This window comes from Pleurodeles waltl, chromosome 6, assembly GCF_031143425.1.
Source record: "Pleurodeles waltl isolate 20211129_DDA chromosome 6, aPleWal1.hap1.20221129, whole genome shotgun sequence".
NCBI classification, from domain to species: Eukaryota; Metazoa; Chordata; class Amphibia; order Caudata; family Salamandridae; genus Pleurodeles; species Pleurodeles waltl.
The window spans coordinates 1,636,013,662-1,636,032,051 of NC_090445.1; positions in this window are offsets into that span (position 1 = coordinate 1,636,013,662).

The window sequence follows — 18,390 nt, forward strand, 5'->3', positions numbered from 1 at the left end:
TTTGTTGGTAAGTCAACCAACCAATCAATACACACACAACACACCAACACTGTAGGACAAACACCATATACACCATAACAAAGACACATGGGACCACAGATATACTGGCAACAACACATATGCAACATCCCACAGTACACCACAACGATTGGACATCACAGGCCCAGACACCCACATGTACTTAACACAGCCACAAACTAACAGCCACACCACATGAAGGACAGGAAGAGCTATGTTCTCTTTGCTTACAGAATGAGACCACAAACCACTACAAGTGTCCACTGGTTGACTACTAAGTATACTTCACACACATTAGACCAAACCAACAATAGCTACGCCATGTCAGTGGCCTATGGTTGAGCATGTAAAGAAATTCACTCCTAGGCACATCCCCTCCTCATTCATGGTGTGCAAGACTTAGGCACAATACACATTAAATGCCACCTAAGTGGTGCCAACTACAACTACATCCCATGTACACATGCCTGGCATACCTGTAGGCTACACATACATCTTTCGTCTGCATTGTATTGCACACATACAAAGAGTGATGTACCTGCCATTATAGACAATGGGGCAGAATCATGAGAAATGATGCCACAACTACTCACCTGACACCTCACGTGCCCCACTTAGCGCCCCATAAGACCATCATGCCTGTACTATAGACTAACAATAGTACACCATGGCGCAGATTCACTGCTAAACTGTAATCTACATGGATGCTATAGTAGACTCCTGTAGGAGTATGGAGGACATGACAGGCCATACATGCACTGCACTAAGTGACCTTTCAGAACTATAGCTGGGCCCCCTACCAAGGTCTGCACTGTGCATGTGTAGTAAGTCTGGCTGAAAATCCAATTACTAAAAAGCTAGGACATACACCGGTACCAAATGAGATCATCATGCCAATATGTGATTCACACCCTTGGACACCTGGACACTCATCATGTGTTTGTTGTCCGGCAGAGCTTCCACCACAGTTAGACAGACATTGTGGTCTAAACCCTGCTGGCCTCATTAGGAGTTCACTGCTGGGCCTGTCGGTGGAAACATTATTTTCCGTACACCAGCCCAGCTGGGAAGAGGGCCAAAACATTGCAGCCAGTTTGTAAGTGATCCGGCTGAAATGTGGCGTTGGGGCGGGTGCAGCAGCACCAGTAGCGGTTATTACTGCATGTAATTTGTTTATTGGAAATTGCTACAGGTCTGTCCATGTGGGCACCAGCACTGGCCATGTCAAGTGTATGGCCAGTGCAGGGGCCTCTAGGGGGCACCTGACACCCCCATTCTGCCAGCCCTTGCATAGCAGTGTAACCGCCATGCAAAGACTGGCAGATTTGGCAGATTGCCCTGGCAGATTAAGACCGTTGTTAATGCCAGGCAGCTGGCTGGTGGCAACCTGGCAATGTTGGTGGTCCAACAGTGGTGGGATCACCACAGTCATAATGTGGGGGCCATACTGCCACGACCGCAGTAGTCCAACTGCCACTGTGAGTCTGGCATTCTTGAGGCCACCAGATTTGTAATGAGGGCCAAGATGGTTGACACAACCATCATCTGCCACTAAGGCCCAAGTGTTGCACTGCATGCGTAAGGCCACATGTCTACATCGACAGAATAGGCGGGCTATGTAGGGCAGCTATGCTGGCCACACATTTGACACCATTGTGCTGCAAGGAGGTGGTAGCCTCCATCTAATATGAGGACCCTGCTACTAAAATAGACTACACAAAACATGTTCCATACATGATGAGCATACATTTTGGAATCCAGATGGTCACATACAGGTCTTGAATCAGTGCCCAAGAATGGCATGTGCATTAACACAGTCAAATTGAACCATATTACAAGACCTGGAACATACACAACACAAACACCTCTGAGTCCCCACTCAAACTGCAACAAACTACTGCCATGGAATGTTACAGGTACCTCTCAACTCTTCACTAAACCTCTTACCTTTGTAGCTGACCAAGGTTATGGCATACATCTGTGGGTCATGACCCCATTTGCAAATCCAAATACCAATGAACAGCATGCCTACAATGAAGCACACCGGAAAACACTCAATGTGGTGGAGAGGAGCTTTGGCCTTCTCAAATCATGTTTCAGGTACCTGGACATGACAGGAGTAAGCCTCCTGTATGCTGCCCCGCTGGTATGCAAGATCATACTGGTATGTGCTATCCTGCACAACGTGTGTGTCAGAAACAATATCCCCTGGGATGGACAAATAGATGTTCACAATGAGGAGGATGAGGATGATGGGACTGAGGACCTTGAGGGGCACCAGCCAAATACAGCAGCAGGAGTCCGCAGGAGACAGACAATTGTTGACAACTTTTATACATAGTCAACCAAAAAAGTACTTTGTAAATACCTCAAATAAATTTTGTTCAAAAACACAATCCTTGGTCTACTCAGTGTCCAATACATATACCTTTGGAATGTGAATCTAACGTCATGGAGTGTGTCAGAAAAACAAAAACAACAAGTATGGTACACACATCTTTGGTGATGTAGGGGGTTCTACAGACTCCATCTCACATATCAGTGACACACAAGTCCCTCGCATGTGACTTCTGAAGGTCAAGATCCATACACCACTACATATATTGTAACATCATGTGGGCAATGTGCAATTTCATGAGCCATTCACCAACACAACACCATCCCTGAAAGGTAGCATGCAAGGGAGCTACAGATAAGGTAGGGGCTGTCAGGAAATGGAGTTTAAGTAATGTCAGAAAAGAACACTGTCACAACTCTGTATGAGAGTAGCTTGGCCTGCACCGTACATGTGTTCAAGGGGAGGGGACATCATAGATAACGTTGCTTGTTCAATATTTGCCCATGGTAATTAGTCAATGTTGGAAGCTGAGCCTGCACACTGTGTCCATGGGAATATGCACTGGCACTGCAGTATGCCACATCCCAGACACATAGAGGACTCTGAATCATGTATGGCACATACACATTGGCTGGGGAATGGTCAATGGCTTGGTAGTGACATAAAGCAGCTAGGGATGTTGAATACATACACAAACACATTACAGATTGTATGGTCTATGATTTTCAATGGGAGAATACATCTGCCAAATGATAGTCTAGCTGGAATGTAGGCAGAGTGTGTGACACACCCATCTACATAGGATGCACACCTTTCACACAAATAGACTTGATTTACACATGCCCACAGCTAATAATGAGAAAAACATGTAGACTAATGTATGGGTGTCCATCCTAGGTAGCAACGGGTATGCCATTATCCACAATGATTGACCTGTGTCTGCATGTCTCCACAGTATGCCCCGTATAACATTACCCAGCACATAGCAATGCAAACCACTCATTGTCACTTACATTACAGATCCATTGCATGGTACCAAATGTAACTAAATAGCTCATACGTGTACTGGCCTCCAATCATGTGTGGCATGTGTGAACAGCAGGTGCTACTCCCTAAGGGGCCCCCTACACGAAGAGGGCGGGGTGACCTTTTTTGTTTCAGACTACTGACGAGACAGTTCACATGAATGTAAGTGACTGCTATACACATAATTAGATAGTGTTTCTTTCTTTTTTTGGTATATAGCCAGGAGAAGTCTAGTTTGATGTAGGTCCTGATGAAGCGTTAGAGGATCTTTCACGACCAATATTACGCGAAACATGTTGACCAGATCCTAGGGGAAGGTGACAATTTCCCAATACTCTAGGCTTTTCTTAAGTGGTCGAGCATTATTCTCTGATTCCACTTAATAGTGTTTTTTAATCTTGATCGTAACCCCTCTGGATAGATATTAAACAGAATAAGTTTAGGGGTTTCTAATCAATCTTAAATTCCGTTCACTCTCCTGCCAGTTACAGTGTCTGACCTCCACAACTTCAACGGCAGCCACCACATACCAAAAAAGATCTCCGGCAAAGAGCCCCCGAAAGGGGAGCCCGTCAGACATTGCACCGGCCGGTCTGACGAGGAGCTTCCCGATGATGAAGCATGACACCCTCTTGGGTGTGTGAGGGTTCTAGCTCCTAAACTTTAATTGTTCACCCTACAGCCAGGAACAGTGTACCTTTTGTTGTTGATTACATGTGCAGCATTCTCCTATAGAGTCAGGGACCCATATCACACTGAGTCAGGGTAGACACAGCCATATCGTTGGCATCTGGCAAAGCATAAATACAGCGCTAAGGAGATCATGCACCTCAACATCAGTCAGTCATGGTGAGAGTCAGCTAGGTTGTGGCATGCTGGAAGAATTGCATTGCCATGTTCAACAGTAGGTGTGGATGGACAGCTCTGAGATACTGACAAATTCTTGCTGATACAACATGCTGTGTCACGTGGAGACTACTTAAGTGCTATGGCATGTGCAATGTCATGTGTGTCTGGCACTCATTACATCTCACTAATATCGCCAATGGAACATTGACTACTGAGTTGAGAGTTGAAGGAGAAGGGAATATTCCCACATTACACAAGTCACATGTAGTATCCTGTCCCAATAACACCTGACAATGTTGTTGTAGAAGATGTGTACAAGGTGCTAGCAGACAAAAGACTGAGAGCAATGGAGGACACCAACATACCTCACCAGTCATGGCAGCTAAAAGGGTTAATGACCAGACAAACACCAAACAGACACTGTAAGACACCAATGTCTACATTTTAAACTTCAACTGATGCACAGAGAGGGTGGGCATGTTAGTGCATGACTCAGACATGTTTGCCACCAGCATACCGTGGTAATTGCCCTTTGCATGGTACCGGAACAGGAGACAGTCACATACAATTCAATCAGAACCATTTCATTTGTCCAACCTTTACATCACAACTGTTATGCAACCCCTAAGCAGGTTGAACATAGATACAAGTTTGGACTCTTAAACATCGATACATGTCCTACATGTGTAAGCACACTACCTCTGTACCTGAGAGGGGAAGGCTGACATCTTGTACTGCACTGGAATTAATCAGAGCCAAGTCTATATGTCCACATTTGAGCATGTCTCCACCTACTAGGGAGTGTGCACAGGCTGGAAATTAGCTATCATACCAGCTCAATAAACCCACGCACCACTGCTCTGACAACATCAACGTATGATAATGTCAGATGCTTGATGCACGTGCACAGGGGGCAGAGTGAAGTGGACCACCATTAACCTGCACATTCACATGCAACCATGGGCTTTTGTTGCCACACAAACTCATATATTGATATAGATGGGTAGGCCTGCCATCTATGCTACACTGCAACAGTGTGGTACAGCATCGTATGTGACAGTCAGGACTGAGATGATGTTGACATCTCAAAAAACACATATGGAAGTAGGCACACATATCCCAAAGATCTCAGCACACATGTACCACCATAATGGGCCAGCCATGGTAATGTGAATGGATTCAGTACAAAAGCTAACCTAGCAGCAACATAATGGGGGTGATTCTGAGACTGGCGGGCGGCGGAGGCCGCCCGCCAGTCTTCCCCCGACAAAATACCGCTCCGCGGTCGCAAGACCGCTGAGGGTATTTTGAGATTTGCCCTGGGCTGGCGGGCGGCCGCCAAAAGGCCGCCCGCCAGCCCAGGGCAAATCTACCTTCCCACGAGGACGCCGGCTCCGAATGGAGCTGGCGTAGTGGGAAGGTGCGACGGGTGCAGTTGCACCCGTCACGTATTTCAGTGTCTGCTTTGCAGACACTGAAATACTTTGCGGGGCCCTCTTACGGGGGCCCCTGCAGTGCCCATGCCATTGGCATGGGCACTGCAGGGGCCCCCAGGGGCCCCGCGGCACCCCCTACCGCCATCCTGTTCCTGGCGGGAGACCCGCCAGGAACAGGATGGCGGTAGGGGGTGTCAGAATCCCCATGGCGGCGGAGCGCTCTCCGCCGCCATGGAGGATTCTCCCGAGCAGCGGAAAGTCGGCGGGCGACCGCTGACTTTCCGTTTCTGACCGCGGCTGAACCGCCGCGGTCAGAATGCTCAAGGGAGCACCGCCAGCCTGTTGGCGGTGCTCCCGTGGTCGGTGACCCTGGCGGTCACCGACCGCCAGGGTCAGAATGACCCCCAATGTCATAGGTGTCACAAAACCTGTGAGAGTATGAATATACCCATCAATTGTATACTGACATATATGTGCCAGTGATGTGACTACACAGGCAATAGTTAAAAGGACAACTTCTGTCTATGCAGGAAGATGTCAATGTGAGCTTGCACACCCCCTTGACACAGCAATGTTGTGACGTATGACACAAAAGACACAACACATGTCCATACAGACACATGGCATACAGCATTATGCACCAACACACACATGTCCAAAACATCTGCAGCAACTAAAATGCATAGGAAAATACATGGCACATGTGTAGCTGTCCTATTGCTAGTTAATTACGAGAAGTAACTAGTGAGTAGACACACATGCACACTCAACTAGACAGGGAATACTTGATGTCACTGCTGTCCCAGTCTACTGCATACTCTGAGTACAAAATGGAATGACATGTCGGATGTGTATCACGCAAGGCCTAAATAAAAATATGTTTGTAGGTATGTAGACATGGATTGCCCACAGACATAACTATGTACTCCACCTGCTACTCACTAGTCATACACATATGTTCGCACATGTGCCAACATGCATGTGGACACAGTGTAGGACACATGCACAAATGCACAAAGTATGAGTGAGTGCCTACAGCTGAGTCCTGAATACACGTATTGGCTGCACATACCAATGACAGTGCAATGACATTCATGCATAGACTTGCACATGTAGCCAAAAAACATATACCACATAGTAGAACAGGGGCCAGATGTAGGAAACTGTTTGCGACTTGCAAACGGCAAAATTTGCCGTTTGCGAGTCACAAATCGCAGTTTCCTATTCAGAAATGCATTTTGCGAGTCGGGACCGACTCGCAAAATGCATTTCCGACTCGCAAATAGGAAGGGGTGTTCCCTTCCTATTTGCGAGTCTGAGTGGGATGCAATACCATTTGCGACCGCGTACGCGGTCGCAAATCGTATCGCAGTTACCATCCACTTCAAGTGGATGGTAACCCACTCGCAAATTGGAAGGGGTCCCCATGGGACCCCTTCCAGTTTGTGAATGGACCCCAAACATTTTTTTCAGGGCAGGTAGTGGTCCAAGGGACCACTGCCTGCCCTGAAAAAAAAACGAAACTAAAGGTTTCGTTTTTTTTTTTAAGTGCAGCTCGTTTTCCTTTAAGGAAAACGGGCTACACTTAAAAAAAAAAAAACTGCTTTATTTAAAGCAGTCACGAACAAGGAGGTCTGCTGACTACAGCAGGCCTCCATGTTTGCGAGTGCCTTGACTCGCTATGGGGCCGCAATTTGCGACCCAACTCATGAATATTCATGAGGTGGGTCATTGCGTCCCCATAGCGAGTCGCAGTCGGTGTCTGAGACACCGTACTGCATAACATTTTGCGAGTTGCAAATAGCGAGTCGCTATGACTCGCTATTTGTAAGTCGCAAAATGTTTCGTTTCTACATCTGGCCCCAGGTCATGTAACATGTGAAATTACTTAGGGTGCATTCAAGGGGCTACAATGGAAAAAAGGACGCTATTCTGATATGCGTAAAAAGAATTACACTAATGCATCAACACCATACCACAAGATTGCTAAAATGACACCTGGGCAACTGAGCGGCAATTCACAGTTACGACTACTATCAGTGTACCATTGAGAAAAATCTATGCATGACTCTCATGCGTAAAAAAACATGCATGAGGCTAAAAACGTGACGCACACGTCCAGGAAGTGATGTACAAGGATATCCTACCTTCAAGCATGGTACAGTAAGTGTAGTTTCACTTTCACTTCACAGTCTGTTCCCCTGTGACTGTTTGTGGTTGTGTTTTAGAGGTGCTGATGGATTTGTGGTGTGTGTGGAGGTCTTGTTGTGTCCCCTGTGCTGTGTCCTGTGTTTTTGGTGTATAAATTGTCTATTTACTTGTTATTTGTATTATTGGTGTACTGTTTTTTGTCATTGTGTTGTGGGGTGTCTGTCTGGACTAGTTTAGTTGTTGGGGGTAGTTTGGGATAGGCGTTGGGTTTAAGTTTCCTTTATTATTTATTTTGGGTGACGTCCTGTACCCTTTTGTAATGTCTGGGAAGGGTGGGATTGGGAGAATGTCACCTGATGAACTGGGGGGGTCCATATGGTTGGTGGTCCATTACCTGCCCCTCATGCTGCAAATGGGTGGCCGGGTGATCCTGGGCTACCCCACTGAGGCAAGGCGGCTGCGGCGGGGCAAGGTCGTTTACCATCTGGTGATGATATTGAAGATTGGATGCAATGATCACCAGCTCAAGCATCGGTGGGCAGATCTGGTGGCAAGGGAGCAGGATCTGCTGGACCATTTGGGAATAGAAATTGGCGGAACTGTTGGTAAGTCTCCTATTGCCAAACAATCGGCTGCATTTAGCATTTGACTGACAGTTGCAGATAAGTCTGAGTACTGTTTGTAATGGTTGTGAACATGTCATATGCAACCAGTATGGGGAGTCTCTGCCCCACTTGAGGGCAGCAGATCAAATGTCGTACAATTTAGACAATGCAGGACACTTGTATGATGAACCCAGCATAACCATCATTAAGGGGCGTATGTAAGTGCCCCTAGCACAACCTTGGCGCTGCCATAGTGTCATATAATTAATGGTAAGGCGGCACTAACTTGCCATTTACCCTACGTAGTCTTTACAAAGTGCATGTGTTGCACCACTTTGGCAAGGCTTGACATACATCATTGCTGTGCCAACCACAATGTATGCAAGGGGGGCGTTCTTGTGCAAAGGGGTCCTCCATATTAGCAAAAAGAAGTCAATGAGACTGCTGCACCCCATATCTATGGCTCCAAGTGTAGTGATGAATGCACAGTTTAACTTTCCAATTATGCAGCTTGGAATGACACCTGTGCCATGACACAGGCATGAAAGGGTTTGTAACAATTAGTTAGGGAGGGCAAAATCCAGACCTCAGTGTCACAACAAATGTTCCAAAGTATGAACATTCTTTAGGGCTGTTGAGTGAAGGTGTGAAATATGTGTATAGAAATGTTTGAGAAGGGCCCCTATGTAGTCAGCAGATGTTTCTGTGATCTGTACGATTTCCTGCTGAGTGCATCATTGGCCTTCACATGTAAGCATATTCTTGGCCCACACTGCCATCATGCTGTGACTTAGTAATGACTACGCACACACATGGATGTGAGTAAGGGGTACACTAAGACCCGCAAGGGCAGTATAGATGCAATAGGTGCTGCAATACTGTAGTCCTATCAACCTCTTGGTGTCATTATGCAAGGCCATGTTAGGGAGCCTGACCATGCACTGGGTCCAGACTACTGGCAGTTCCATTTGACCTGTGCATTGTGTATCAGAGTCAGCCTAATACACTGAACTATGTTGTCCATTTGCATTAACCAGGATTTACACTAAGCAATGTTCTACATTCATGTCTTATAGGTGGACCTGCCCCTTACGCCAACGGAGAGGTGGCGAGATTTGAAGACCCTGATGCATCCAGTAAGTGCCATATTGTGGCTCCCGTTAGCTACTCCAGAGTTTGGTGTGAGTCAATCAGAAGAGTGGAATGCAATGAGTGATGTCGTTTTCTGGGCCAGTGATCAGAAATCATAGGAGGATGGATGGTGACATCATTTGGCATGTGTAAGAGGCCCAAGCACCACCAGAGCTTCTATATTTGAGAGGCTCAGGGGGACGCTAAGTACTGCCCCGTGTATACATGGTGGGCTTAGGAAACATTTTGTAGCTTCACATTACCTTGTCAATACGGCCCCATTCACATGCAGTACTCTGCGTGGAAGGAGCGTGCAATGGGTGTTCCAGTGGCTGTGCCATAGCAACACCCATACCAATTAGTGGTGTCCCAGATCTACACATTTCCTTACACTAGAGGCTGTAGCACATCCTGAAAACACACCAATGTGTGGCTTAACAGGCCACAACAAGCTAACATATAGGTTGCTGTGCCTTCCATACTTCGGTCTTTCAATGGGTGCTGCATTTTGTTTGTGTATGAAGGTGTCCCTCAAGGCTCAATGATTATCTCCCCCTCAACGCAGCCAGCTAAGCAGCATGTGGTAAGGGTGGCTGGGTCAAGTACTGGAAGATAGATTAGTGCCGGCGTAGGTGACAACACAGTGATATGCCCTCTCCCATACAATACAGTGCATCCCTGTGTTGTGAACTTGGCAGAGTGCTGCTTTGCCAGTTGTCCTTCAGCATGGTGCGCTGTCATATTCCCATCATGTATGTTGTGGGGTCATGCAATGAGATTGGCTTGCATGTAGTTCTAAGGGCAACGCATGCTGGCATGGAATTGTGTGAAAAAGGATTAATAATGGCTGACCTCATATTTATGGATGTCTGCTATCATAGGTCACATGCCAGCTGTATATGTACGTAGCATGCCTGTTGTAAACAACCTTGTCACAGCACCATAATCCACAATGTGTGCCACACATGGCACACACTTGATGACAAGATGGCACAGATGTTGGGTTCCAACTGCATTACTCTGTAGCTGGATTCTGTAGGAGACATACACACCACAGGTGCCACTGTACCCTCCAGAGATGATGAGGCAGTGGTAGAGTAAGGAGCCATAATTTCCTGAACAGCAGCAATCAGTGTACACAATGTGTGGACAACTCCACTCAAGATGTTCCAGGTCATAGTCTATTAATCTCCTAACACCAGATATCAACAGTGTAACCAGTATGGTGCAGCCACCATGTAAATTGTGACTGATATAGGTCACATCACAGATGCATAAGAAGGCAATGCTGTGTGTGTAGCTGGTGCAGTGAGGGTATCTGACATGCATCTGCTAATAATGTGAGACGCTCCCTGATACAGTTGCAGCTCACAAATCTGTGACACAATTGCTGTGGCCTTCAGGACATCCATAAAGCCACCATGTGCGTGCAATTGAACACACATAGCACTACATGCCACAGGGTAGGGGGCTTCAGTTCTGTAATGTCTTGACAACAGAGATTGTACAGGTCAGGGTTTACCCAACATTTCTCATATCAAGGTAACGTCAGGGTTGGACTTTTTTCCCTTTACAGGGTCATCTCCAATAGTTTTGCCTCCTATTTTTTCTGACCTGTTTTTGTTGGCGTCTGAACTCTGAGCACTTTACCACTGCTAACCAGTACTAAACTGCATATGCTTTCTGTGTAAATTGTATTGCTGATTGTTTTATCCATGATTGGCATAGCTTATTTACTGGTAAGTCCCTAGTACAGTTCACTAGAGGTGCCCAGGGCCTGTAAATCAAATGCTACTATTGGGCCTGCAGCACTGGGTGTGCCACCTATATTAGTAGCCCTGTAATCATGCCTCAGACCTGCCGCTGCAGTGTCTGTGTGCAGTTTTTAAACTGCTAATTCGACTTAACAAGTGTACCCACTTGCCAGGCCTAAACCTTCCCTTTTCTTACATGTGAGACACCCCTAAGGTAGGCCCTAGGTATCCCCATGGGCAGGGAGCACTGTATGTTTAAGGTAGGCCATACACTAATGTGTTTTATATGTCCTGACAGTGAAATACCTCCAAATTCGGTTTTCACAGTTGCAAGGCCTATCCCACTCATAGGTTAACATGGGGGCTACCTTTAAATATGATTAAAGTGTAGATTCCCTTTGGGAGCAGATAGACATGTTAAGTTTGGTGTCTCTGAGCTCACAATTTAAAAATACATCTTTTAGTGAAGTTGGTTTTGAGATTGTGTGTTTGAAAATGCCACTTTTTGAAAGTGTGCATTTTTATTGCTTAAACCATTCTGTGACTCTGCCTGTTTATGGATTCCCTGTCTGGGTCAGTTTGACAGTTGGGCTGTTTGCACCTCTCTCTAGACAGTGACACAAAGGGAGCTGGGGTGTAGCCTGCATATCCTGATGAGCTATCTGTGCTAGGAGGGAGGGGAGGAGTGGTCACTTACACCTGAAAGGGCTGTGCCTGCCCCCACACAATGCAGTCTCCAACCCCCTGGTGTGTGTCTGGGGCCTGGCCTGGGCAAGGCAGGACTCACAAACAAGAGAGACTTTCTTTTGAAGTAGGCCTACTTCAAAGGTCAAAATAGGTCTAAGAAGAGCACCCAAACCCCTGAAAATTAGATCACTTCTGGAAATCAAGAGGAACCTCTGCCTGGAGAAGAGCTGAGGAAAAGTGGTGCCCTGCCTGTGACTGTGCTTTGTGGAGCTATCCTACAGTTGCTGCTTCTGCCTGTGCAAAGGGACAAAGACTGGACTTTGTTGTGCATTCCTGCTTGTAAAGAAATCTCCAAGGGCTTGTCCTGAGCTTGCCTCCTGTTGTTGACGTCTCTGGGCCATCAAAGACTTCCCCTGCCAGCACCTGGACTCTCTGCTGAGACTCCTGCCCTGCAAGTGGTGCCCTATCCAGTTCCTGGGCCCTTGAAAGGTGAAGCTGGCAGACCAGGACTGAAACTCCACGCACAGACCGCCATGTGGGGAAAATTTTGACGCACCTTCCGAGAGGCGGCTGAGAAACGGCGCGCCGCCATCTTCGCGGCTGAAAGATAGCCTGCCTGAAGAAGGGTGATACCCTGAAACCAGTCCTAGAATGCTTGTTTCCAGTCCAGGGAAGACCTGGCTTTGCAGTTCAGGCTGGACTGTTCCCATGGGGAACAGGGTCAAGACTGATTTGCATTTGGCTGGGTTCAAACTGGAATGGCATGGGTGGCAAAAAACGATGGATTAGGCCCAGATCTCTGTACTGTGGGTGAATGTTTGACATTGCTCAGCATTCCGTCCATCACTTGTTCTTTTTGCATTTGTCGCCCCAAGTGGGAAGGGTATGCCCAAACGTGGGTCCCTTGCTCCTCACACCACTGGAATCAAGCTAGCCTGGCTGATGAAGTGTGATACCCTGAAACCGGTTCTAGGATGCTTGTTACCAGTCCAGGGAAGACCTGGCTTGGCAGTTCGGGCTGGTGTGTTCCCATGGGGAACAGGGTCAAGACTGATTTGCATATGGCTGGGTCTAAACTGGAATGGCATGGGTGGCAAAAAACGATGGATTTAGGCCCAGATCTCTGTACTGGGGGTGAATGTTTGACATTGCTCAGCATTCCGTCCATCACTTGTTCTTTTTGCATTTGTCGCTCCAAGTGGGAAGGGTATGCCCAGACGTGGGTCCCTTGACCCCCATGCCACTGGAATCAAGCTAGCCTGACTGATGAAGTGTGATACCCTGAAACCGGTCCTCGGATGCTTGTTTCCAGTCCAGGGAAGACCTGGCTTGCAGTTCGGGCTGGAGTGTTCCCATGGGGAACAGGGTCAAGACTGATTTGCATATGGCTGGGTCCAAACTCGAATGGCATGGGTGGCAAAAAACAATGGATTTAGGCCCAGATCTCTGTACTGGGGGTGAATGTTTGACATTGCTCAGCATTCCGTCCATCCCTTGTTCTTTTTGCATTTGTCGTTCCAAGTGGGAAGGGTATGCCCAGACCTGGGTCCCTTGCTCCCCCCCCCATGCCACTGGAGTTAAGCTAGCCTGTCTGATGAAGGGTGATACCCTGAAACCAGTCCTAGGATGCTTGTCCCCAGTCCAGGGAAGACCTGGCTTTGCAGTTCGGACTAGACTGTTCCCATGGGGAACAGGGTCAAGACTGATTTGCATATGGCTGGGTTCAAACTGGAATGGCATGGGTGGCAAAAAAATGATGGATTTAGTCACAGATCTCTGTACTGGGGGTGAATGTTTGACATTGCTCAGCATTCCGTCCATCACTTGTTCTTCTTGCATTTGTCGCCCCAAGAGTGAAGGGTGTGCCAAGACGTGGGTCCCTTGCTCCCCCATGCCACTGGAGTCAAGATAGCCTGCCTGAAGAAGGGTGATACCCTGAAACCAGTCCTAGGATGCTTGTTTCCAGTCCAGGGAAGACCTGGCTTTGCAGTTCCGACTGGACTGTTCCCATGGGGAACAGGGTCAAGACTGATTTGCATTTGGCTGGGTTCAAACTGGAATGGCATGGGTGGCAAAAAACTATGGATTTAGGCCCAGATCTCTGTACTGAGGGTGAATGTTTGACGTTGCTCAGCATTCCGTCCATCACTTGTTCTTTTTGCATTTGTCGCCCCAAGTGGGAAGGGTATGCCCAAACGTGGGTCCCTTGCTCCTCACGCCACTGGAATCAAGCTAGCCTGGCTGATGAAGTGTGATACCCTGAAACCGGTTCTAGGATGCTTGTTTCCAGTCCAGGGAAGACCTGGCTTGGCAGTTCGGGCTGGTGTGTTCCCATGGGGAACAGGGTCAAGACTGATTTGCATATGGCTGGGTCTAAACTGGAATGGCATGGGTGGCAAAAAACGATGGATTTAGGCCCAGATCTCTGTACTGGGGGTGAATGTTTGACATTGCTCAGCATTCCGTCCATCACTTGTTCTTTTTGCATTTGTTGCCTCAAGTGGGAAGGGTATGCCCAGACGTGGGTCCCTTGCTCCCCATGCCACTGGAATCAAGCTAGCCTGGCTGATGAAGTGTGATACCCTGAAACCGGTCCTAGGATGCTTGTTTCTAGTCCAGGGAAGACCTGGCTTGGCAGTTCAGGCTGGAGTGTTCTCATGGGGAACTGGGTCAAGACTGATTTGCATATGTCTGGCTCCAAACTGGAATGGCTTGGGTGGTAAAAAAATGATGGATTTAGGCCCAGATCTCTGTACTGGGGGTGAATGTTTGACATTGCTCAGCATTCCGTCCAGCACTTGTTCCTTTTGCATTTGTTGCCATTTGTGGGATAACATATGGCATCACTGCAGCAAGGAGGAACTGTTGATTTTTCAGGATAACAGCAATATCCCGTTGGCAGGCAGCTGTGTGTACAAATACACATGTTGTTATGTCCATCAGACACTGCTTGACTCCACGAAGTGGGGAATATGTTCCTCAGTTGGCAGCTGTGTGTTCATTAACTGTCACGAGGCACATGCTCATTCCCTCTAGGCTGGCTGCCATAGTCTCCATCCCCACCTGCACCTGGTTGGCCAGCTCCCACTGGACTCCTACCACTGTCCTCTGGAAGCTTGTCCCTGGGTCCTCGGAGTCCTGAGCTGTGTCTGTGCTGGTAGTTTGTAAAATATGGGTATTCGGTGGGTCTCCTGGGATGGCTGCTACATTGGTTGTCCTCCGTGCAACTGGAGGTGGTGTCTGGAGGGATACCAGGACATCCTGGAGAGTCTTGTGGCTGATGATTGCCATCTGGTCATCCACTTCATCAGAAAACTCCAGGACAGGCAGATCAGCAGGAGAGCCATCATCCTCTGCAATGAGATGGTGTAAAATCAATCTTTCTATGTTGTGGCAGTTGACACGTCACGTCATGAATTGCTACTGAAAGCTGAGTGACAACTTACAGCCCAAACATTGTTCATTTACATTATTGGTGCAATTTATCAGCCCTTTGCAGCACCTGGGTGTCACGTAAAGGGAAGCTCAGGTGGCGAAATAGGCTGCATCATATTTACAAGCTGTGATGTAATTCCTTTTGGTATCTTGACACCATCTTGTTATTGTGGGCCCTGCCTATGCATCAATTAGCATGGTAGGGCTTTGCAATGGCTGTTGCAGTGGCCAAGCCACACCAATACACATTGCAGTGTGCCCCTGTCCTAGTTTTACATGTTTTTCACACACCAGGGTGTCACCAAAACCTTACACCACCCAAAGGATGGCATTACCAAGGCGCAATATTGTTGTTTACTTTGATTGCTCCTCATGTTGATATATATGTATGTGTCCTATGTTCCACAGCACACACGGCCCTAGCAGATTTCCAATTCAGTTTCTGGTTGTGCTGGAAGGTGCTCTCCTACACAACTATGATCCCTCTCAATGCATCCATCCTTGCACTATGGTGCAAGAGATGCAGCATTGTGGCAGTGCAGCTAATTTAACACAGGCACAAGGGTGGACCCAGGGATGGCCAGCATGGGTATAGTTTGTTCATGTGTACACCATTTTCTTCATGACAGTGCCTGATGCCACAAAATAATGGACATAAACAATGTTGAACTTAGATCAGGGCCTCGAGCTAGTTTGATGGAGATTTTGCAGGTAGTTGTACTGGTGCATACCTGGACCCTCATTACAAGTCTAGCAGTCCTATGACCACCAGATTGACATTGGCAATATGACCACTGCCAGCAGCGCAGGTGAAAGTGGCATATGTTGTACATGGGGAATGGCCCATGGGCCAATAGCCTTGCACTGGCAGGTTGCCAGCAGCTTACAGACTGGCAATGCCATCTGTCTTGTGACACCAGCCCAGCATTACGATCAGCGCTACCCTCCAGGTATGTTCCTGTTTTTCCGACAGCCTTTGCATGGCGGTCAAACCACCATGCAAAGGTTGGTGGGAATGTGGTGTGCCCCTGGGTGCCCCTGCACAGCCCATCCACCTAGCATGGGCAGTACAGGGGACCCCATGCCCAGGCCCTTTGCGCTTTCCACTGCGTGATTTGCAGTGAAAAGTGCAGCATGTGCTGTCACACCCGATGCACCCCAAGATAGGCGCTGGCTCTACTTGATCCATCAACAAGGTAGTGGTAACTGCCCAACAGAGCTGACATGAAGAGACACATTTCCACCGCCATCCCAGCGTGTTACTCATACTGCCAACCGAGGATGGTAAGCTGCACTAGCAGTCTTACTAACGCCAGACTTGGCCATGCGCTACCCCCACCCGTCAATGTGAAATTGTGCACCATGATGTTCAGAGATATACACCATATGTTGTGTTTGTGTGATTGTTTCCCCATGCCTATGTGGCTCACATGGCAGTGTCAGAGTTGTTGTGGGCTCAGCCTGTATGAGTTATGACCTATAGATTGCAATCTGTAGTGCATATGTGCTCTACTGGCACAGTTCTGATCAGCGTCAATATGTGTGGCTCCACACTGCACCAGGCTAGTTACACTGAGAAAATGGCAAGAAACAGAAAGGCTGCACTGCAAACTGGAGGTAGAAGTCAAGCACCACAGGAGGACCTGGGTGAGATGGAGGAGATGGTTGCAGCGGTCAACCCGAAGGAACTGGTCACTGGAATTGCAGGACAGGACAGCGCCACAAATACAGGGTAAGTTGCACAGGCTAAATAAATGCATATTTAACAAATGCAAGAAGGGGGAGGCTCATAGGACACACTCAATGCATGTGAAAGGAGCGCAGAGGGACACATTGCACATGAATCAAGTTGCACCATTCAAACGTAAGCAACACATGTACACCTGCCTTGGTTGTGCCATGCACCACACCACATACACAACCTGGACATATGTTAATCACCAACGCTACATACCAACATGTACATATGCAGCACATAGGACGGAAGGCATGTCTAATTACTGTGCCTGTGGTTGTGTCATCACAACATCCCTTGCATATAGTCAAACAAACCCTACCAACACAACCAAGACATCAGAGACTAGGAATTCAGTCAATATTATTCCCAAGGTTACGTCATGGTGGTGTCCCTTGCAGAAACACCTCGCAACTGCCTTGTCCCATTGCCAAAACATGTGGGCTGCATCTTACAGCACACATTCAAATGCAACCTTAGCCAATATTACTCAGACATGTGCCGGAAGCACCACCACCCTGCACATAAACAACACATCCTCATAAGGCAGCCACTTCTCCATCATGCAGTAAGGATGCCTCTCTGGGTGCCGGGAAAAGTAATCTGGGAAGCCGCTGGGGGAATTGCAGGGTGGTCCTGTATCACAGGAAACATAGCACTACCCATTGTAATTAAACTGGCAAAGTATGGAGCCACACATATTGACGCTGATCAGAAATGTGCCACTAGAGAAAATATGCACTACAGATAGCAATATGTAGGTCACAACACATACAGGCTGAGTTCACAACTACTCTGAGACAGCCATGTGAGCCACATAGGAATTGGGAAATAACCACACAAACACAACATACGTTGTATGTCTGTGAACTTCATGGTGTACAATTTCACATTGACGGGAGGGATGGTGCATGGGCAAGTCTGGCGTTGGTAAGACTGCTAGTGCCGTTTACCCTCCGCGGATGGCAGTATGAGTTACACACTGGGATGGCGGGTGGAAATCTGTCTCCTCATGTCAGTTCTGTGGGGCAGTTACCACTACATTGTTGATGGAACAAATAGAATCAGCGCCAATCTTGGGGTGCATTGGGTGTGACAGGACACAATGTTCTTAGCACTGTAAATCAGTTCCCTGATGACCTGGATGACCAGCTGAAAACCATCAGCTAAGAGACCTTCCAGGATGTCCTGTTATCCCTCCAGACACCAACTCCAGTTGCAAGGA